At 42.9% G+C, this 23,304-nt stretch overlaps 1 pseudogene; it reads left to right on the top strand.

The window, feature by feature from the left end:
- Positions 1–2,879: 2,879 nt before the first annotated feature.
- LOC139581849 (sodium- and chloride-dependent GABA transporter 2-like) lies at positions 2,880–20,025 on the top strand (annotated as a pseudogene).
- The last annotated feature ends 3,279 nt before the right edge of the window (positions 20,026–23,304 follow it).

Genomic DNA, 23,304 nt, shown 5'->3' with positions numbered 1-23,304 from the left:
TCATTAGTATTTCACTGGCCTTAACTACAATTCATGCAGCCTATTTTGTAATAGTTTAATTAGAATACATGTATTTTGTATTTTCTGATACGTACAAGTAACTCGCTTAACTACTACATTCTCGGTAACGGTAACTTAATCGTTTTACTTGCTATGACTGTGGTATATTCTTGTTTACCTTAGTGTATTAAACTGACTTAAGTCGCTCTGGATAAGAGCATCTGCTAAATGACCAAAATGTAAATGTAAAAATGAACACTTGCAAAGCACACTGCTGGGTATTATTCTAATGGCCCCCAAACAAGACCAAATGTGTTAAAAAAAATACAAAATAGTTTAAAGTTACTGGTCCCCCATGTCAACACTTGGATTCATTATTAAGGGAACAAGGTGACGTCACCTTAACACTCATTTAAATACACCAATGGTAACTAAATAAGTACTGCCTTGTAAACAACAATGGAGAAGGCGTGTTTGCAGAGGGGGGTGGTTTATGTAGCTAGATGGTGTAACGTCTGCTTCCAGCTCACACTCTCAAACACATAGATCCCCTGAACGCAGCTCACTCTCCAGATCCCAATCACCTGAATTCTGATCACCTGTTCACACACCATTATCACACACTATTTAGTTAAGTTTTTTGCACCCCATCATTGTGAGGTATTGTTTGTTTTGTGACACACTTCTATTTGGAGTGCTGTTGTTCCCCTGTAATTTAATCCTCCCGTGTATGATAGTTTTTGCCTGCCTCACTAATGACGCATTTTGCTTATTCCCTGCCTGTACTTTAGTCTGGCAGGGAATAAGGATTTCCTGTTATCAACCTATTGCCTGATCTCCCGGACGACGTTACTAGCCTTTTCCCTACCTGTACTGTTGCCTTTTTGGACACCATGTGTATGACCTTCTGCCTGCCCCTGGACCCAGCTACCTGCCTCCTCCTGTAGTCCTTTACAAATAAACACCTGCTGCGCCCTGCGCTTGAAACCAGCTCTCTGTCTCCCATCGTGTTCGTTACAGATAGCTACTCTACTGGTGCCAAAATCTGACAATTATAAGTTTGCCCTATTAATCTATGGCAAAGATACTTATGTTTCCCCTTTCATTTTGTCTGGTGTTAGCTAGTTACTGGCTAGCTAGGTCTTCAGCCAACATGGAACAAATGGGGGAGTAAGGGTTGTTCAAAACTCCAACGTAGTTGTCAATTCAACACGTCTGTCAGTGCTGCTGTAAACCGCATCATAAGAGGTATGCAAAATAGGAGAAGTTTATATACAGTGCATTTGGAAAGTATTCAGACTCCTTGACCTTTTCAACATTTTGTTACTTTACAGCCTTATTCTAAAATGGATGAAATAAAAAAAAGTTCCTCATCAATCTACACACAAGACCCCATAATGACAATGCGAAAACAGGTTTCTAGAAATCTTAACAAATTTATAAAGAATAAAAAACAGAAATACATGTTTTGTATAGGAGACTCGAAATTGAGCTCAGGTGCATTCTGTTTCCATTGATCATCCTTGAAATGTTTCTACAACTTGATTGGAGTCCACCTGTGGTGAACTCAATTGATTGGACATGATTTGGAAAGGCACACACCTGGGTATATAAGGTCCCACAGTTGACGGTGCATGTCAGAGCAAAAACCAAGCCATGAGGTTGAATTAATTGTCCGTAGAGCACTGAGACATGATTGTGTTGAGGCACAGATCTGGAGAAGGGTACCAAAAAATGTCTGCAACATTGAATGTCACCAAAAACACAGTGGCCTCCATCGTTCTTAAATGGAAGACGTTAAGAACCACCAAGACTCTTAGAGCTGGCCAAGAACCAGATGGTCACTCTGACAGAGCTCCAGAGTTCTTCTCTGGAGATGGGAGAACCTTCTAGAAGGACAACCATCTCTGCACCACTCCACCAATCAGGCCTTCATGGTAGAGTGGCCAGACGGAAGCCACTCTTCAGTAAAAGACACATGACAGCCCACTTGGAGTTGTCAAATGGCACCTAAAGACTCTCAAACCATGAGAAACAAGATTATCTGTTCTGATGAAACCAAGATGGAACTCTTTGGCCTGAATGCCAATCGTCACGTCTGGAGGAAACCTGGTACCATCCCTACGGTGAAGCACGGTCGTTCCAGCATTATGCTGTGGGGATGTTTTTCAGCGGCAAGGACTGGGGGACTAGTCAGAATCGAGGCAAAGATGAATGGAGCAAAGTACAGAGATGATGAAAACCTGCTCCAGAGCGCTCAGGACTTTAGACCGGGGCAAAGGTTTACCTTCCAACAGGACAATGACCCTAAGCACACAGCCAAGACAATGCAGGATTGGCTTCGGGACAAGTCTCTGATTGTCCTTGAGTGGCCTGGCCAGAGCCCGGACTTGAACCCGATCGAACATCTCTGGAGAGACCATGAATAGCTATGCAGCAACGCTCCCCATCCAACCTGACAGAGCTTGAGAGGTTCTGCAAAGAAGAATGGGAGCAACTCCCCAAATACAGGTGTGCCAAGCTTGTAATGTCATACTCAAGAAGACTCGATGCTGTAATCGCTGCAAAAGGTGCTTCAACAAAGTACTGAGTAGTAAAGTGTCTGAATACTAATGTAACTGTAATATTTCAGTTTTGCATTTTTAATAAATTAGCAAAAACTTATAAAAACCTGGTTTTGCTTTATTACTTTGGGGTATTGTATATAGATTGATGATTGAAACAAAGCTATTTAATCCATTTTTGAATAAAGCTGTAACTTAACAAAATATGGAGAAAAAAAATTGCCGTTGAATTTTACCCCCCTGTTTCTCCCCAGTTTTCGATGTTGTCTCATCGCTGCAACGGGCTCGGGTGGAACGTAATGTGTCCTCCGAAACATGACTCGCCTAACCGCTTTCCTTAACCTGGAAGCCAGCCGCAGCAATGTGTCTGAGGAAACACAGTTCAACTGGCGACCGGAGTCAGCCTGCAGGCACCCGGTCTGCCACAAGGAGTTGCTAGAGCGCGATGAGCCAAGTAAAGCCTCACCGGCCAAACCCTCCACTTACCCAGATGACACTAGGCCAATTGTGCGCTGTCCTATGAGACTCCCGGCTACGGCGGTTACATTTACGTTTTGGTCATTTAGCAGACGCTCTTGTCCAGAATGACTTAGTCAGTGTCTAAGTTTGATTAAAAAAAACACGTATCAAAGTCATAGCAAGTATAACGTTTCTGTAACTGTTACTGGGAATGTTTTTGTAGTTAAGCATACATTGATCTTCAAAATATCCTTTATTTGTAACAAGATAACTTTTGAATATATCTTTGCCCAGCTCTGGTAAGTGCAACGTACATTACTGAGTAAATCAAAATCAAATCAAATCACATTTTATTTGTCACATGCGCCGAATACAACAGTGAAATGGTTACTTACAAGCCCAATCAAATAATTAAAGAGCAGCAGTAATATAACAATAGAGAGGCTATATACAAGGGGTACCGGTACAGAGTCATTGTGTGGGGGCACCGGTTAGTCGAGGTAATTGAGATAATATATATATATATGGGTAGAGCTATTAAAGTGACTTATAGACTAGAACAGAGAGCAGCAGCAGCGTAAAAGGGGGGGGGGGGGGGGGGGGCAATGCAAGTAGTCTGGGTAGCCCTTTGATTAGATGTTCAGGAGTGTTATGGCTTGGGGCGAGAAGCTGTTTAGAAGCCTTTTGGACCTAGACTTGGCGCTCCGGTACCGCTTACCGTGTGGTAGCAGAGAGAACAGTCTATGACTAGGGTGGCTGGAGTCTTTGACAATTTGTAGGGCCTTCCTCTGACACCGCCTGATATAGAGGTCCTGGATGGCAGGAAGCTTGGCCCCAGTGATGTACTGGGCCGTACTAACTGCCCTCTGTAGTGCCTTGCGGTCGGAGGTCGAGCAGTTGCCATACCAGGCAGTGATGCAACAAGTCGGGATGCTCTCGATGGTGCAGCTGCAGAACTTTTGGGGATCTGAGGACCCATGCCTTTTCAGTCTCCTGATGGGGGAATAGGTTTTGTCGTGCCCTCTTCACGACTGTGTTGGTGTGCTTGGACCAAGTTAGTTTGTTGGTGATTTGGACACCAAGGAACTTGAAGCTCTCATCCTGCTCCCCTACAGCCCTGTCGATGAGAATGGGGGCGTGCTCGGTCCTCCTTTTCCTGTAGTCCACAATCATCTCCTTAGTCTTGATCACGTTGAGGGAGAGGTTGTTGTCCTGGCACCACACAGCCAGGTCTCTGACCTCCTCCCTATATGCTGTCTCGTCATTGTTGATGATCAGGCCTACCACTGTTGTGTCATCGGCAAACTTAATGATGGTGTTGGAGTCGTGCAGTCATGAGTGAACAGGGAGTACAGGAGGGGACTGAGCACGCATGCCTGAGGGGATCAGCGTGGCGGATGTGTTGTTACCTACCCTTACCACCTGGGGGCGGCCCGTCAGGAAGTCCAGGATCCAGTTGCAGAGGGAGGGCAAAACATAAAAAGGATACAGCTTAATATTCAACCATTTAAGACTGAGATTTATGACTGTCACTGATTTGTCTCCTATATACATTAAATTGTTTGGAAACAACTATCACATATCACTTAAATTGGTACAGCACTCTCACTAATGGGTGCAACAAGTACATATAGACTCTTTCAAGGCACGCCTCAAAATGTGTTAATGGGTCACAATAATACCATGCACCCACAAAAGGCTTTGGCGACTCCTAAATTACAGTATGGTAATGTATTCTGTGGTACTGAATACAGTAATTTACTGGCAGTACAGTAGCCAGTACTTTTCTGTAGGTTTCCAAAAATACAGTATTGTACTGTATTCTGTGTGGTGATACCGAATTACAGAAAATTACTGGCAGCACAGTAGTTAGTAAGTACTGCAGATTTACAGAACAATTATACTGCCATCTTGTGGCGATATGATGTAAATACATATACAAAATTATGCCCAAGTACCTTGGCGTTATAGCTAAAGTTCACTAGCTAACACTGCAGCCATGTGGTGAGATCTGAGTATGACAAGTGAATGGTTGTCTATCAGGGCCTGTATTCATAAAGCTGCTCAGAATAGTGAGCCTGACCTATGATCTGTTTTGATCCTAGATCAGCACTCATTCTCTAAGATTCTTGATGCATACTGGCTCAGAAATCCATCTCAGTCAAATTCATTTTGATCCCAAAAGGGGGCTGGAGGGTCTAAATATACAAATAAATCTCTCCCCACACCTTCACTGAGTGATCACTTTGTCTTATTGAACTATGTGAGGGGTCATTAACTGTCTGTGTGCCATGCGATCATTAGGCTTTATTTCTATCACAGCTTGTTTGGGAGAACGGAAAGAAACCCCACAGTAATTTACATGCATTGTGTGTGTGTGTGTGTGTGTGTGTGTGTAGCTGGGTTGCTTGCCGTGCTAAAGAACATTAATGTGTCCAGTGTTTTGTCTGTGTTTCTGCTCTCCATTACCATTCAATCAAATTAATGAATGATCCTCCTCTATTGTCCCATTATAAAGCTTTATGGAGGTTTTATGGCACAGCAGATTATCATTGACTAGTCAGTAATAGGAGGGCCCATGGTGACAAGACAAATGGGATGCAATTTTGGCAACATTTGGGACATTTAATATTGCCTTTTCCTTTGTTGGGAGGTTCCTTAGGGTGTTCTCTGTGTTGTTATGTTAGAATGTTTAGGACCTAAATTATGAAACCTTAGGCCTAGTGGATCAGTTGTGAAGGATTCTGTAGGATAAGCATAGAGGACAACATGAGGACAAAATAGGTAAAAGGGGGATCTGGTGAATTGAAGCAACACGGGGACCCCCAAAACAAGTATCCCCATGTCTTCCTCACTCTGGGGGGTGATTGACGCCAGTAGCAGGGGTGCAGGGGTGACCCCCAAATTTCACTCCTGTCACTGTAATCTGATCTGCTACGCCTCTCCCCTTCCACCCCCATAACCCCTACCCCCCTCCACAATCTGGGGGTGATTTTATTGAGTGAACCTCCAACCCCAACACCCACTCACACAATTACATGCACACATCCACCCGGTCCCCAGGCCTTCCATTGCTCAAGCCCCAGGATACAGATTACTACAGATGTGTATGAGGACAGATGAGACAGAGATTAGACAGATTTATCATTTCATAATAAACTAACACTTTGTTGGGGGTTGCCCAAATCAGATACATGGCCTTCACATGAAGCATATGGTTCTGTTGAAATCAGTAGATTTATCCTCTTTCCAACACTATGCTGGTTCAATAGCCTCATTTTTTTGTAAAAAAAAAAAAAAAGACCTTTTCCCAGTCCCCTCGATAACGTCTAAACACTTGTTTATCTTTCTAATATCCTACTCTTGAACAGTCATTATTTCTGAACATTAACACATTGATTTGTAAAGAAAATCATTACACTGAGGCCAGTGATACTCATGTTATTGATTGAGAATATTTTTTCAACACTTGTGCTACACTGGAGAGTCCAACAACACTCCCTTTTGGACCTCAACTAGTCTAGTTGTCTCATTCATGGGTTCAAGGACAAGACTGTGAAGTAATCACTTTTTTCCATTCATTGTCCACAAACCTCCCCAAACCTCCCTAACCAACCCCCTTTCCATGCTACCCTGTCCAATATCATTATTCCCCTGCCGCCCCCTTTAGCTTAGGGTCTATGGGGAGATCATATTTTTTAATTTTTGAAACACAATGAGAGTAGATGCAAGCAGAAGGTCCACCTTAATCTATCAACACTCCTTCAGAGGATGCCTGGGTGCAGAGTGACAGGCATCTCATCGTGTGTGTGTGTGTGCTGTGTGTGTGTGTGTGTGACAGGCTCAAAATCGGTGGGCCGGTGGGTCGGGTGGGGTAGAGGACAACAGACGCAATTAATGCTCATGAAATGCAAATGGAGTTTTATATCACGTGTGGGAGGGGGGGTCATCTGGCCCTGTCACCATCTGCTACTGCTATCGCCACAGTAAAGGCTTTTCGGAACAGGGATAATTTGCAGCTTTAATCATTTTCTCTCTTAATTAAAAAATTGGGAAGGAGAGGGCTGAAGGGTAGAAGAGGTCATAGACGTGCCAACCAGGTCTCACGGTCTCACTTCAGTACTCAACATTTGTCCGGTGGGAGGGGATAAACTTACAATTTAAATGGTAGAGTTGTGGCAATAATTACGACTGGTTAAGGTAAGGGTTAAGGTTTGGGATAGATTTAAAACAAGTGCCTAACACTGGGATTGAACCTGCGACCCTTGGAGCTGGAATGCACGGTTTCAGGATTTCCTCTATCCCCATTCACAGTGCCCTACTAACATGCTGACCACACGGCCCGTTGCAAAATAAATGTACACATACATGTTATTCAATCATTGCACCCACACTACTCGCGCGTGTCAACGAGCGTCTGCTCAGCCAGGTGCTAAAATAGAACTTGGTTCTATTTGTGACGCTTGACACGCTGCAAGTCCTGCCTCTCCCATCTCCTGATAGTTTTTTTTGAGCATATACCCACGTGGGTGATTGAAAGATGAACTGAGGTCCACACTCCAGTCCAGTTGGTGGTGGGAATGCACCTTAAAGTTGGTGGCCAACCGCCATATAACGTCCAAAGAAGAAGAAGAAGCCTGAAGGAGGAGAGATTACTAGAAACTCTGTTTACCCTTTTATCTGTGGATTAATTGTTGGAGTAGAGGACCTTGTGCATCTCAGGTAAAATAACAACCCAATGTTTATATCCCATGACAAATTAGCTAACAACAGCAAGATACCTAGCTAAATTGGCATCATTTTTTTATGCTTTTCGACCTGTCCCCAAATGATATAGTTGGTTCAGAGTTAATTTGATTTTTCAACCTGCGTGTCCTGATCGGGTCTGGTGTGGGTGGACAAAATTAACACACGCGAGCAGTGTGTCAGCATGTAAGTCACGAGCCTACTAGATGGTACGGTAATAGATGCTCATGTTGCCGCTGGTGGACAGTATTGAAGGCATTTCCTGACGTCCTGGGGATCTGAACAAAGAGTTGAATACTGTAGTTGATCTGGTGTGACCTGGCTGGGTGAGATTAAAACAATGGCTCTGTAATCAGAGATCTGACCTGGCTCGCTTTACACACACACACACACACACACACACACACACACACACACACACACACACACACACACACACACACACACACACACACACACACACACATGTACATTTGAAGTCGGAAGTTTACATACACCTTAGCCAAATACATTTAAACTCAGTTTTTCACAATTCCTGACATTTAATCCTAGTAATAATTCCCTGTCTTAGGTCAGTTAGGATCACCACTTTATTTTAACAATGTGAATTGTCAGAATAATAGTAGAGAGAATGATTTATTTCAGCTTTTATTTCTTTCATCACATTCCAACTGTGTCAGAAGTTTACATATACTCAATAAGTATTTGGTAGCATTGCCCATAAATTGTTGAACTTGGGTCAAACGTTTTGGGTAGCCTTCCACAAGCTTTCCACAATAAGTTGGGTGAATTTTGGCCCATTCCTCCTGACAGAGCTGGTGTAACTAAGTCAGGTTTGTAGGCCTCCTTGCTCGCACATGCTTTTTCAGTTCTGCCCACACATTTTCTATGGGATTGAGGTCAGGGCTTTGTGATGGCCACTCCAATACCTTGACTTTGTTGTCCTTAAGCCATTTTGCCATAATTTTGGAAGTATGCTTGGGGTCACTGTCCATTTGGAAGACCCATTGTCGACCAAGCTTTAATTTCCTGACTGATGTCTTGAGATGTTGCTTCAATATATCCACATCATTTTCCTGCCTCATGATGCCATCTATTTTGTGAAGTGCACCAGTCCCTCCTGCAGCAAAGCACCCCCACAACATAATGCTGCCACCCCTGTGCTTCACGGTTGGGATGGTGTTCTTCGGCTTGCAAGCCTCACCCCATTTTTCTCCAAACATAACGATGGTCATTATGGCCAAACAGTTCTATTTTTGTTTCATCAGACCAGAGGACATTTCTCTAAAAAGTACGATCTTCGTCCCCATGTGCAGTTGCAAACCGTAGTCTGGCTTTTTTATGGTGGTTTTAGAGCGGTGTGTCTTCCTTGCTGAACGGCCTTTCAGGTTATGTCGATATAGGACTTGTTTTACTGTGGATATAGATACTTTTGTACCTGTTTCCTCCAGCATCTTCACAAGGTCCTTTGCTGTTGTTCTGGGATTGATTTGCACTTTTCGCACCAAAGTATGTTCATCTCTAGGAGACAGAACGCGTCTCCTTCCTGAGCAGTATGACGGCTGCGTGGTCCTATGGTGTTTATACTTGCGTACTATTGTTTGTACAGATGAACGTGGTACCGTCAGCCGTTTGGATATTTGAACCAGACTTGTGGAGGTCGACAATTTTTTTTCTGATGTCTTGGCTGATTTCTTTTGATTTTCCCATCATGTCAAGCAAAGAGGCACTGAGCTTGAAGGTAGGCCTTGAAATACATCCACAGGTACACCTCCAATTGACTAAAATTATGTCAATTAGCCTATCAGAAGCTTCTAAAGCCATGACATCATTTTCTGGAATTTTCCAAGCTGTTTAAAGGCACAGTCAACTTAGTGTATGTAAACTTCTGACCCACTGGAATTGTGACACACAGTGAATTAGAAGTGAAATAATCTGTCTGTAAACAATTGTTGGAAAAATTACTTGTCATGCACAAAGTAGATGTCGTAACCGACTTGCCAAAATTATAGTTTGTTCACAAGAAATGTGTGGAGTGGTTGAAAAATGAGTTTTAATGACTCCAACCTAAGTGTATGTAAACTTCCAACTTCAACTGTACACAGTTGTTGTGCTTTCACATCACCGCCCTCTTCAAAGGCGACCCTGGCTCAAGGTGCACCTCTTTCCTAAAGGGTCTATAAATTCCTATGGGCGGGCGTCTGAGGGCGATGGTTGTTTAAGAACATGATCCCGGTCCGCTGTGGCTCTAGTCATAACCTGTAACTGAGAAAACAGGTTACTAGCCTGGGCCCTGATCGAACTAACCCTGCCTGCTTCTCCCCTGAGCGCTGTTCTAAGAGGTCAAAGTGGACAAGCTGTGTTTTTTCCCCCTCTCCCCAGTGGCAGAGACATTCATTCATCATGAGGGGGAAAGGCCCAGTGGCCCACGCCTTATTGAACACCCCTGGACATTGAACCCCTCAGGCTCTCCAGACCGTCCCCAAGGTTCCCCAAGGTCAAGACTGAGCCCTTCATCGTCACACATATCTGAACTCTACCCTTTAGGGCGTTCATCATGTAAAGGAATAAAGGAAACTCAGGGCTGATGCAATCCTCGAACTAAACCAACTCTAACCCCTTCTCCTCCTTCATCCATCAACTTCACTTATGCAAACACACATTCACTCTGAAGTTCTAATACTTTTATTGGCGGTGAAAGAGGAAGACAAGGGACTGAATGGTTTACAACACAATTGGAAAGATAGATGGAGAGCAGCTTTTAGCCGGATTTTGATTGTGTGTAGTGGTGCAGAAATATAGGCCTCTCAATACTTAATCTAAATATACGGTCAACATGGCTTCAACATACCTCAAAACAGATGGGAAACATCAGTGTTTACATGATATCTAGCAAATGGGTACTGTCCTTCTAGTGAAATATAAAGCAGACCCTTGTAGCACTAATATTGACAGGCAGCAGGGCCAAGCACATACTTACCATCAGGGTCATTAAAAAGATCAATGCTTCTAAAGCTGAAACCCCTCCCTTTGACACCAGAACATCTGTAGTGCTGTCTGAGTGATCTTACGTGTTGTCGTGTAAACGATGACAAATCCTATTAGAAGAGAAACGCAGAGGCAAGCGCATGCCAGCGAACAGACATTTTTAGATTTCAATGGAGACCGGTGTTGAGCAAGGACTGGTAGGAATCTGTCCGGGTCCATATGAAGCAAATAATGCTGGCATTGTGCCAATGTAATTATAGACAGAAACACACACATGCATGCATGCCTGAAATACACACACACACACGCAAACATGCTCACGAGCACTCATACACATGATAGATTTGACCATTTGGAGAGTTGCATTCTTGAGATGAACAAGTCTGGGGAAAATATGAATTCATTAATATTATCAGACTAGGGGTGTGTCTCAAATGGCACCCTATTCCCTATATAATGCACTACTTTTGATCAGGATCCATAGGGCTCTGATCAAAGGTACTATATAGGGAATCGGGTGCCATTTGAGACACATCCCTAGTCCTCTCTGGGCCCAGTAAAAGCCTGATACCCCCCCCCCCCCCCCGCCGGACGGACAGACAGACGCTCGGCAGTAAAACCCACTGAAAGCCAATGAAGCCTCATAAACTCCCTGGGCAGTAATACATACAGCCTTCGATAGGAAATAGATACTAAGCAGCTTTTATGATATAGGCATATACCATCCCCTCACTCGGAAGATACACACAGGCGAGACACGCAAGCATGGAAGCACGCACATGCACGCACGCACGCACACACTGTAAATAAATCAAATTGATACTCATCTGTCATCTGAGTGTGTCTGTCTTTTACTCCCCATTGATTTTGAACATTGGGCTCTTTGTTTTGGAGCTAAGCGAGTGTTTGAAATCACAACAACAACAACAACAACAACAACAACAACATAGATGTGTTGTGGTTTCACCAACTGGCCAGATAGTGGCAGTATAACCCACATGATTGCAATGCTGTCTTTAATGTGTCGTGTTCACAATTTCCCTGTTTATTCTCCCCTGGGCTTTAGCTCAAAGGATCAAGAGTCTGATGTGGCATGCTGACAACCTAGGTTAAAACCCAGACGGTCACACTTGCTTTGATTGGATTTTAAAGAGGCAAGCTCGTGAGGCACTACAAGTTATATTCTTCAAGAATCAATCAATATATTGTTAACTTAAAAGTAAAAAAATTGATGTACCAAACCCAGATTGCCCCTTTAAGTTAGCTTACATGTGACATTTACACAAGTTTTGCACATGTGAAATCATGTGAAACCATGTGTTTTTGGAATACTTCACGTGATGATATTTAACATGAAGTTTCACAGGTGATGCCTGCAAAGAAAAAAGCCATGAGGCGACTCACAATTGTCCGGGTTAGGGGAGTTTTTGGCCAGCCGGGATTTTCTTGTTTCATTGTGCTCTAGCGACTCCTTGTGGTGGGCCGGGCGCCTGTAAGCTGACTCGTCGTCAGTTGGACGGTGTTTCCTCTGACACATTGGTGCGGCTGGCTTCCGGGTTAAGGGAGCTGGGTTGTGTTTCGGAGAACGCATGGCTCTCTCCCGAGTCTGTAGGGGAATTGCAGCGATGAGACAAGACTGTAACTACCAATTGTGGAGAAAAGGGGTAAAAAAGTTGCCAAGAATCAAATCAATAATTGAGTGATTAGCTGATTAGCTGACAACACCAAAAGTAGTAGTGCTCAGGGACACTTGACATAAAGGCCTAGATTCACGCGATAGCCGACACCCTCATAGGTGGTGTTATGGCGGTGGGGCGATACTGATGATTTGTCGCTACATATGGTTTGTTTACATAGCAGGTTAGGATAACTATTGTGGCACGTTAGGATGATTATTGTGGCATGCTAGGATAACGAACGTGGGGCGCTAGGATAATTAACGTGGCACGTTAGGATAACTAATGTGGCATGTTGGGATAATTAACCTGACACGTTAGGATAATTAGGTAGCTAGGAACCAAGTAGCTAAGAGGTTGTGAGTTCAAATCACAAGTAGGGTTAAGTCCCAAGTAATCAACATACTGTCCATTAACACCTTAATTTAGCTGTAAAAATACAGTAACTAGTTGTAGTTTTACTGTATTTTCACCACAACTAGACAAAAACCTCCAGGAGACTATGACACAATGTTCAATAGAACTTCCTAAAAACTTCCTTGGGAACATCCCTGCACAGCACAGATTCATTTACACTGAGAGTGTTAAATCAACAGTGAAAGAGTTGAGTCTCTAGACCCATAAAGATATCGTAATAGCGTTAAATTAACACACTGTCTTATTGTAAAGCCTTATTCAAATATTTCCCAGAGTGCTTTTCAAATAAATTGTAGATTTACCGCCCATGACTAGATTTATTAGTGACACAGACATGTTTGTTGCATTCAATTATTTTCGGTCCTACGGACTTCACCAAGTGAGATCAAACGTTTGGGCACACATATTCATTCAAGGGTTTTTCTTAATTTTTTTATTTTCTACATTCTACATCTGGCTACCCGGACTATTTGCATTGTGTGTCTACCTATCTTTACCTACCTATTGTTCACCTAATACCTTTTTTGCACTATTGGTTAGAGCCTGTAAGTAAGCATGTCACTGTAAGGTCTACAACCTGTTGTATTCGGCGCACATGACAAATAAACTTGGATTTGATTTACATTGTAGAACAACAGTGAAGACATCAGAACTATGAAAAAACACATATGGAAACATAAAGTAACCAAAAAAGTGTCAAAATCTAAATGTATTAAATATTTGACATTCCTCAAATAGCAAATCTTTGCCTTGATGACAGCTTTGCACACTCTTGGCATTCTCTCAACAAGCTTCATGAGGTAGTCACCTGGAATGCGTTTCTATTAACAGGTATGCATTGTTAAAAGTTAATTTGTGGAATTTCTTTCCTTTTGAATGCGTTTGAGCCAATCAGTTGTGACAAGGCAGGGTTGGTATACAGAAGATTGCCCTATTTCGTAAAATACCAAGTCCATATTATGGCAAGAACAGCTCAAATAAGCAAAGATAAATGACAGTCCATCATTACTTTAAAACTTCTTATGGCTAGGGGTTCCAACATCCCGCTGAAAAGGCAGAGCGCGAAATTCAAAAATATTTTTTAGAAATATGTAACTTTCATACATTCACAAGTGCAATACACCAAATTAAAGCTTAACTTCTTGTTAATCTACCCATCGTGTCCAATTTCCAAAAGGCTTTACAGCAAAAGCACACCATATGATTATGTTAGGTCAGAGCCTAGTCACAAAAACAAAATTCAGCCATTTTCCAGCCAAAGAGAGGAGTCACAAAAAGCAGAAATAGAGATAAAATTAATCACTAACCTTTGATGATCTTCATCAGATGGCACTCATAGGACTTCATGGTACACAATACATTTATGTTTGGTTCGATAAAGTTCATATTTATATCCAAAAATCTCAGTTTACATTGGCGCGTTATGGTCAGTAATGTTGTGCCTCAAAACCATCCGGCGAATTTTCAGAGAGTCACATCAATTTACAGAAATACTCATCATAAACTTTGATAAAAGATACAACTGTTTTGCACAGAATTAAAGATATACTTCTCCTTAATGCAACCGCTGTGTTAGATTTCAAAAAAACTTTACGGAAAAAGCACACCATGCAATAATCTGAGTACGGCGCTCAGACACAAAAACAAAAACAAGCTAACAGAAGTCAGAAATAGCATTATAAATATTCACTTACCTTTGATGATCCTCATCAGAATGCACTCCCAGGAATCCCAGTTCCACAATACATGTTTGTTTTGTTCGATAAAGTCCATCATTTATGTCCAAATACCTCCTTTTTGTTAGCGCGTTCAGTTCACAATCCAAACTCACGAGGCGCGGGCAAGTACAGGCGAAAGTTCAGACGAAAAGTCAAAAAAGTTCCGTTACAGTTCGTAGAAACATGTCAAACGATGTATAGAATCAATCTTTAGGATGTTTTTAACATAAATCTTCAATAATGTGTCAACCGGATAATTTCTTTGTCTTTAGAAATGCAATGGAATGCAGGTCGCTCCCACGGCTATGCGCGTGACCAGCTCACAGCATTCTGCCAGACACCTGGTTGAAACAGCTCTCATTCCCCCTTACTTCACAGTAGAAGCCATAAACAAGGTTCTAAAGACTGTTGACATCTAGTAGAAGCCTTAGGAAGTGCAGTATGACCCCATAGACACTGTATATTAGAAAGGCAATGAGTCGAAAAACTACAAACCTCAGATTTCCCACTTCCTGGTTGGATTTTTCTCAGGTTTTCGCCTGCCATATGAGTTCTGTTATACTCACAGACATCATTCAAACTGTTTTAGAAACTTCAGAGTGTTTTCTATCCAAATATACTAATAATATGCATATATTAGCTTCTGGGCCTGAGTAGCAGGAAGTTTACTCTGGGCACGTTTTTCATCCAAACATGAAAATGCTGCCCCCTATCCCAAACAGGAGACATGAAAGTCAGTCAATCTGGAATATTTCAATAACTTTTCTTCAAGTGCAGTCGCAAAAACCATCAAGCGCTATGATGAAACTGGCTCTCTCTAACTGGCTCTCTCTATTTGCACCAGTAGCATGAGGAGGATCCTACTGTACCTGGAAGTATAGATGGAATCTTCTACTACATATATCCCAATGCAACACGGCTAGCTGATCCACAGGTATTGTCTTCAATGGATTGTTTTCGTACACCATATGCTTGGGATACCTGATTTCTCTCAGAAGCTACAACAAATACAACAACAACTGTTATAAGTGAGTCTTCAGTATTAGGGTGTGGGTTTGATTTAGAATTCTCAGTATTGATTTGGCACAGTGAAGATCTTGCATAGTTGGCTCATTCAGCTATGCCAGGAAGATTTATGACATGGAATGTTGTATTACCTCAATTGCCCTGAACGTTAAGCAACTGTATTTAAATCTTATTAGACCCTTGCCAATGACAACAATAATGTGTGTGAAAGAGGATGGTGACCTAATATGTTGAAAACTTGTTCTGCGATTTTGTGCCTTTCTGTCTGTGCTTGTTGAACAGTGGTACCAGCTTTGTGTCTGGTTTTACCATCTTCTCAATACTGGGTTATATGGCTGGAGAACAGGGTATGGACATCTTCGTAGTTGCTGAGTCAGGTGACACTCTAAAGCAGTGGTATCCAAACCTCTCCTTGGGGACACCCAGACATTTCACTATTTTGTTGTAGCCCTGAACTAGCTCATTGATTTACCTAAACTGAGAGAGTGGAAAGCTGAGAGAGAAAAATACACTGCTCAAAAAAATAAAGGGAACAATTAAACAACACAATGTAACTCCAAGTCAATCACACTTCTGTGAAATCAAACTGTCCACTTAGGAAGCAACACTGATTGACAATAAATTTCACATGCTGTTGTGCAAATGGAATAGACAACAGGTAGAAATTATAGGCAATTAGCAAGACACTCCCAATAAAGGAGTGGTTCTGCAGGTGATGACCACAGACCACTTCTCAGTTCCTATGCTTCCTGGCTGATGTTTTGGTCACTTTTGAATGCTGGCGGTGCTTTCACTCTAGTGGTAGCATGAGATGGAGTCTACAACCCACACAAGTGGCTCAGGTAGTGCAGCTCATCCAGGATGGCACATCAATGTGAGCTGTGGCAAGAAGGTTTGCTGTGTCTGTCAGCGTAGTGTCCAGAGCATGGAGGCGCTACCAGGAGACAGGCCAGTACATCAGGAGACGTGGAGGAGGCCGTAGGAGGGCAACAACCCAGCAGCAGGACCGCTACCTCCGCCTTTGTGCAAGGAGGAGCACTGCCAGAGCCCTGCAAAATGACCTCCAGCAGGCCACAAATGTGCATGTGTCTGCTCAAACGGTCAGAAACAGACTCCATGAGAGTGGTATGAGGGCCCGACGTCCACAGGTGGGGGTTGTGCTTACAGCCCAACACCGTGCAGGACGTTTGGCATTTGCCAGAGAACACCAAGATTGGCAAATTCGCCACTGGCGCCCTGTGCTCTTCACAGATGAAAGCAGGTTCACACTGAGCACATGAGCACATGTGACAGACGTGACAGAGTCTGGAGACGCCGTGGAGAACGTTCTGCTGCCTGCAACATCCTCCAGCATGACCGGTTTGGCGGTGGGTCAGTCATGGTGTGGGGTGGCATTTATTTGGGGGGCCGCACAGCCTTCCATGTGCTCGCCAGAGGTAGCCTGACTGCCATTAGGTACCGAGATGAGATCCTCAGACCCCTTGTGAGACCATATGCTGGTGCGGTTGGCCCTGGGTTCCTCCTAATGCAAGACAATGCTAGACCTCATGTGGCTGGAGTGTGTCAGCAGTTCCTGCAAGAGGAAGGCATTGATGCTATGGACTGGCCCGCCCGTTCCCCAGACTTGAATCCAATTGAGCACATCTGGGACATCATGTCTCGCTCCATCCACCAACGCCACGTTGCACCACAGACTGTCCAGGAGTTGGCGGATGCTTTAGTCCAGGTCTGGGAGGAGATCCCTCAGGAGACCATCCGCCACCTCATCAGGAGCATGCCCAGGCGTTGTAGGGAGGTCATACAGGCACGTGGAGGCCACACACACTACCTAGCCTCATTTTGACTTGTTTTAAGGACATTACATCAAAGTTGGATCAGCCTGTAGTGTGGTTTTCCACTTTAATTTTGAGTGTGACTCCAAATCCAGACCTCCATGGGTTGATAAATTTGATTTCCATTGATCATTTTTGTGTGATTTTGTTGTCAGCACATTCAACTATGTAAAGAAAAAAGTATTTAATAAGAATATTTCATTCATTCAGATCTAGGATGTGTTATTTTAGTGTTCCCTTTATTTTTTTGAGCAGTGTAATATTTAAGACGAACAGTATATGGTTTTCTATGTTATCCTCAGCCTCCACTTTAACCATCAGCAATGGCCCATCTGCTTTAGCTGGGTAAAGTAGTCACAGCTCACACTTCCCTCAACTGACATTTTTTTCAATACACCTTCACCTTGTCTGGTGGAAGCACTGTCTCGCCTCATGGAATCATCAACTTTGCTGACATACTATTACACGTAACAGAATATTTCATTTAATTAGTTCAATTGAATTACATTTGGTACAGAGGTACAGATATACTGTAACGATTTGTCTTGTTGTTGCCCTACTGCAGGTCCTGTTCTGGTGTTCATAGTGTACTCCCAGGCAGTGTCCCTGCTCCCCTGCCGTCAGTTCTGGGCTGTGTGTTTCTTCACCATGATCATCCTGTTAGGATTGGACAGCCAGGTAAGAGCTCAACACCCACCACACCCTCCATCTAGGTGTCCTGTCCCTGCTGTGTCCCTCCCTCTCCCTTCCCATGTACATTACCCTCTTTCTCAAGTTCTCCAGTTTGTCGGCCTTGAGAGCCTTATGACCTCGGTAACGGACATCTACCTCAACGTCCTCAGAAAGGGCTACCGGAGGGAGCTGCTGCTGCTGCTGCTGCTGCCTGGTCAGACTCATCATGGTCACAGAGGTGAGAGGTCACAGACACAGGTCACCCCTGCAAAAAAAGCTCTCAAACCATTGTTGTTGTGTGATGACAGGTAAAAGTGGTTCTCTGATAGAAGAACAAATGAGATGGCGACCTGTTTCTAGCTCCTTGCCAACTTTACAGTAATTCATTTTTTTGTGTGTTATTTTTTACCTTATTCGTGTTTCTAGTTTTTTATTTCTATTTGTGTACTTGATTTTACATTTTTACTGCACTGTTCTGAGCTAGTAACACTAGCATTTTGCTGCACCTGCTACAACATCTGCTAAACTGTGCACGTGACCAATAAACTTTGATTTGAGGTAAGTAGAGGTAAAATAACTTTAAAACAATCAGCGATGAAAGGGTGGGGATGAAAGGGTGTCTAAGCAAGGCTTTTTGTCAAACGAAATATCTCAAATGAGTTGTAATGAATGTCTATTTCGCTGCAGTGTGGCCTCTACATCATCCAGCTGTTTGATCATTATGTGTGCAGTGGTGCCACTCTGCTAGTCCTCTCCATATGCCGTCACTCAGTGTTGGATGGATATTTGGTAATACACCAATATGGAAAACTAGCTTCATCACCATATTTATTCTCATTCTCAAGTATTTTGTTATAGTTCATAGTTATAGTTCCTTTAACTATCCCTTTAAAAACAAGGAAACTGTTCATGAGTACACCTGTCTGTCTCTGTCCAAGGTGCTAAACGTTTCTGTGTCAACATTGAGGATATGATTGGCTACAGGCCCAAGTCTCTGGTGAAGTACTGTTGGCTATACCTCACCCCTCCTATGTGCACAGTGACTTCAGGTCAAGTCCATTTCTATCATTATTTTGCTTACATTTATGGATATAATTTCACAATTGCAGTTGCTTACAATACCATATTCTATTAATATAAAATAAGACGAGATAAGAACGAAACAACATATTTTGGACATCTATTTCCTCTTCAGGGAACCTTTGTGTTGTCGCTGTTGAAGTACAACCCTCTGAAGTTCAACAACACCTATGTGTACCCGTGGTTCAACAACACCTATGTGTACCCGTGGTTCAACAACACCTATGTGTACCCGTGGTTCAACAACACCTATGTGTACCCGTGGTTCAACAACACCTATGTGTACCCGTGGTTCAACAACACCTATGTGTACCCGTGGTTCAACAACACCTATGTGTACCCGTGGTTCAACAACACCTATGTGTACCCGTGGTTCAACAACACCTATGTGTACCCGTGGTGGGCCTACGGGCTGGGCTGGTTCCTGGCTATGTCCTCCCTCTCTCTCATCCCCATTACTATGGTCTACAAACTGTACCGAGGCAATGGGACATTTCTGGCAATGGCATTTTAGTTTTTCTCTTGAATATTTAGCACTTGAAAGATATTTTTTATTGCTGCTAGATAAAATAAAATAAATTATGACAATCCGATCAATAAGGCTGGGACATTTCATCTGGGCCTGTCTCATATTTTTTAACTATTCTGAGATACATTTTGAAGAATGCTTTCACTGCAAATTGATTATACTTATATTGATACCGCTTTACTTCTCCAGCGCCTCGAGGTGATCTGTCGGCCAGCAGATGATCTTCCCATGATGAAGAAGGATATGGCAGGTCTTTATGCTCTGAACCGTGTTACTGACGATGAGAAAACATTCAGCAATAATCTACGGACTGACTGACTGTTCCACTAATCATTTTAGGGTGGTTTCCCGAATATTAAGCCTAGTCCTGGACTAAAAATATTTTTCAGTGGAGATTCTCCATTGAGCTTGTTTTAAGTCCAGGAAACCGGCCATTCATATTCTATTTTTATAACTTTAAAAAACGTTTTGTTTTATGATGTTGTTTTTATTTAGCGTAAAATAGCTTCGAATAGACCACCTAAACATTTTGTGTATACAGTTGAAGTCGGAAGTTTACATACACCTTAGCCAAATACATTTAAACTCAGTTTTTCACAATTCCTGACATTTAATCCTTGTAAGAATTCCCTGTCTTAAGTCAGTTAGGATCACTACTTTATTTTAACAATGTGAAATGTCAGAATAATAGTAGAAAGAATGATTTATTTCAGCTTTTATTTCTTTCATCACATTCCCAGTGGGTCAGAAGTTTACATACACTCAATTAGTATTTGGTAGCATTGCCTTTAAATTGTTGAATTTGTGTCAAACGTTTTGGGTAGCCTTCCACAAGCTTCCCACAATAAGTTGGGTGAATTTTGGCCCATTCCTGACAGAACTGGTGTAACTGAGTCAGGTTTGTAGGCCTCCTTGCTCGCACATGCTTTTCAAGTTCTGCGCACATATTTTCTATAGGATTGAGGTCAGGGCTTTGTGATGGCCACTCCAATACCTTGACTTTGTTGTCCTTAAGCCATTTTGCCACAACTTTGGAAGTATGCTTGGGGTCATTGTCCATTTGGAAGACCCATTTGCGACCAAGTTTTCTTTAACTTCCTGACTTATGTCTTGAGATGTTGCTTCAATATATCCACATAATTTTCCTGCCTCATGATGCCATCTATTTTGTGAAGTGCACCAGTCCCTCCTGCAGCAAAGCACCCCCACAACATGATGCTGCCACCCCTGTGCTTCACGGTTGGGATGGTGTTCTTTGGCTTGCAAGCCTCACCCCTTTTTCCTCCAAACATAACGATGGTCATTATGGCCAAACTTTTGTTTCATCAGACCAGAGGACATTTCTCCAAAAAGTACGATCTTTGTCCCCTTGTGCAGTTGCAAACCGTATGCAAATTAATTACTTAAAAATCATACAATGTGATTTTCAGGATTTTCTGGATTCTGTCTCTCACAGTTGAAGTGTACCCATGATAAAAAATTACAGACCTCTACATGCTTTGTAAGTAGGAAAACCTGCAAAATCGGCAGTGTTTCAAATACTTGTTCTCCCCACTGTATATTTCACCTTTTTTTAACCAGGTAGGCCAGTTGAGAACAAGTTGTCATTTACAACTGCGACCTGGCCAAGATAAAGCAAAGCAGTGCGACACAAACAACAACAACACAGAGTTTCACATGGAATAAACAAACATACAGTCAATAACACATTAGGGGAAAAAAGTATACATACAGTGTGTGCAAATGAGGTAAGATAAGGGAGGTAAGGCAATAAATAGGCCATAGAAGTGAAATAATTACAATTTAGCATTAATCCTGGAGTGATAGACGTGCAGATGATGATGTGCAAGTAGAGATACTGGGGTGCAAAAGAGCAAGAGGGTAAGTAATAATATGGGGATGAGGTAGTTGGGTGTGCTATTTACAGATGGGCTGTGTACAGGTGTAGTGATCGGTAAACTGCTCTGACAGCTGATGCTTAAAGTTAGAGAGGAAGATATAAGACTCCAGCGTCAGAGATTTTTGCAATTCGTTCCAGTCATTGGCAGCAGAGAACTGTAAGGAAAGGCGCTCAAAGGGACCAGTGCAATATACCTGCTGGAGCGCGTGCTATGGGTGGATGTTGCTATGGTGACCAGTGAGCTGAGATACGGCGAGGGTTTACCTAGCAAAGACTTAAAGATGACCTGGAGCCAGTGGGTTTAGCGAAATTATATGTAGTGAGGGCCAGCCAATGAGAGCATACAGTTCGCAGTGGTGGATAGTATATGGGTCTTTGGTGACAAAAAAGAGGGCACTTTTTTAAATTTACCTAGGCAAGTCAGTTAAGAACAAATTCTAATTTTCAATGAGGGTCCATGAACATTGGGTTAACTGCCTTTTTCAGGGGCAGAACGACAGATTTTTACCTTGTCAGCTCAGGGATATGATCTTGCAACCTTCCGGGTACTAGTCCAACTCTCTAACCACTAGGCTATCCGCCACCCCACTGTAATAGATTACTTCCAGTTTGCTGAATAGAGTGTTGGGGGCTATTTTGTAAATGACATCGCCGAAGTCATGGATCAGTAGGATAGTCAGTTTTACAAGGGTATGTTTGGCAGCATGAGTGAAGGAGGCTTTGTTGCGAAATAGGAAGCCGATTCTAGATTTAATTTTGGATTGGAGATGCTTAATAATGTAGTCTGGAAGGAGAGTTTACAGTCTAACCAGACACCTAGGTATTTGTAGTTGTCCACATATTCTAGGTCAGAACCGCCCAGAGTAGTGATGCTAGTCAGGCGGGAGGATGCGGGCAGCAATCGGTTGAAGAGCATGCACTTAGTTTTACTAGCATTTAAAAGCATTTGGAGGCCACGGAAGGAGTGTTGTATGGCGTTGAAGCTCGTTTGGAGGTTTGTTAGCACAGTGTCCAAACAAGGGCCAGATGTATACAGAATGGTGTCGTCTGATTAGGGATGGATCAGAGAATCACCAGCAGCAAGAGCAACATCATTGATATTTACAGAGAAAAGAGTCGGCCCGAGAATTGAACCCTGTGGCACCCCCATAGAGACTGCCAGAGGTCCGGACAACAGGCCCTCCAATTTGACACACTGAACTCTATCTGAGAAGTAGTTGGTAAACCAGGTGAGGCAGTCATTTGAGAAGCCAAGGCTATTAAGTCTGTCTATAAGAATGCTGTGATTGATAGAGTCGAAAGCCTTGGCCAGGTTGATGAAGACGGCTGTCTTTTATCGATGGCGGTTATGATATAGTTTAGGACCTTGAGTATGGCTGAGGTGCACCCATGACCAGCTCGGAAACCAGATTGCATAGTGGAGACGGTAAGGTGGGATTCTAAATGGTCGGTGATCTGTTTATTAACTTGGATTTGCTGCAGGAGGTGCTGAGTTGTTGGCCGGGGTAGGGGTAGCCAGGTGGAAAGCATGGCTAGCCGTAGATAAATGCTTCTTGAAATTATTGCTTCTTCTAATTATTTTTTATTTAGATTTATCGTTGGTGACAGTGTTTCCTATCCTGAGTGCAGTGGGCAGCTGGGAAGAGTTGCTCTTATTCTCCATGGACATTATAGTGTCCCAAAACTTTTTGGAATCA

This window comes from Salvelinus alpinus, chromosome 7 (genome assembly GCF_045679555.1).
Source record: "Salvelinus alpinus chromosome 7, SLU_Salpinus.1, whole genome shotgun sequence".
NCBI classification, from domain to species: Eukaryota; Metazoa; Chordata; class Actinopteri; order Salmoniformes; family Salmonidae; genus Salvelinus; species Salvelinus alpinus.
The sequence above is the reverse complement of the archived record's forward strand: the minus strand, read 5'-3'. Positions and strand labels throughout refer to the sequence as shown.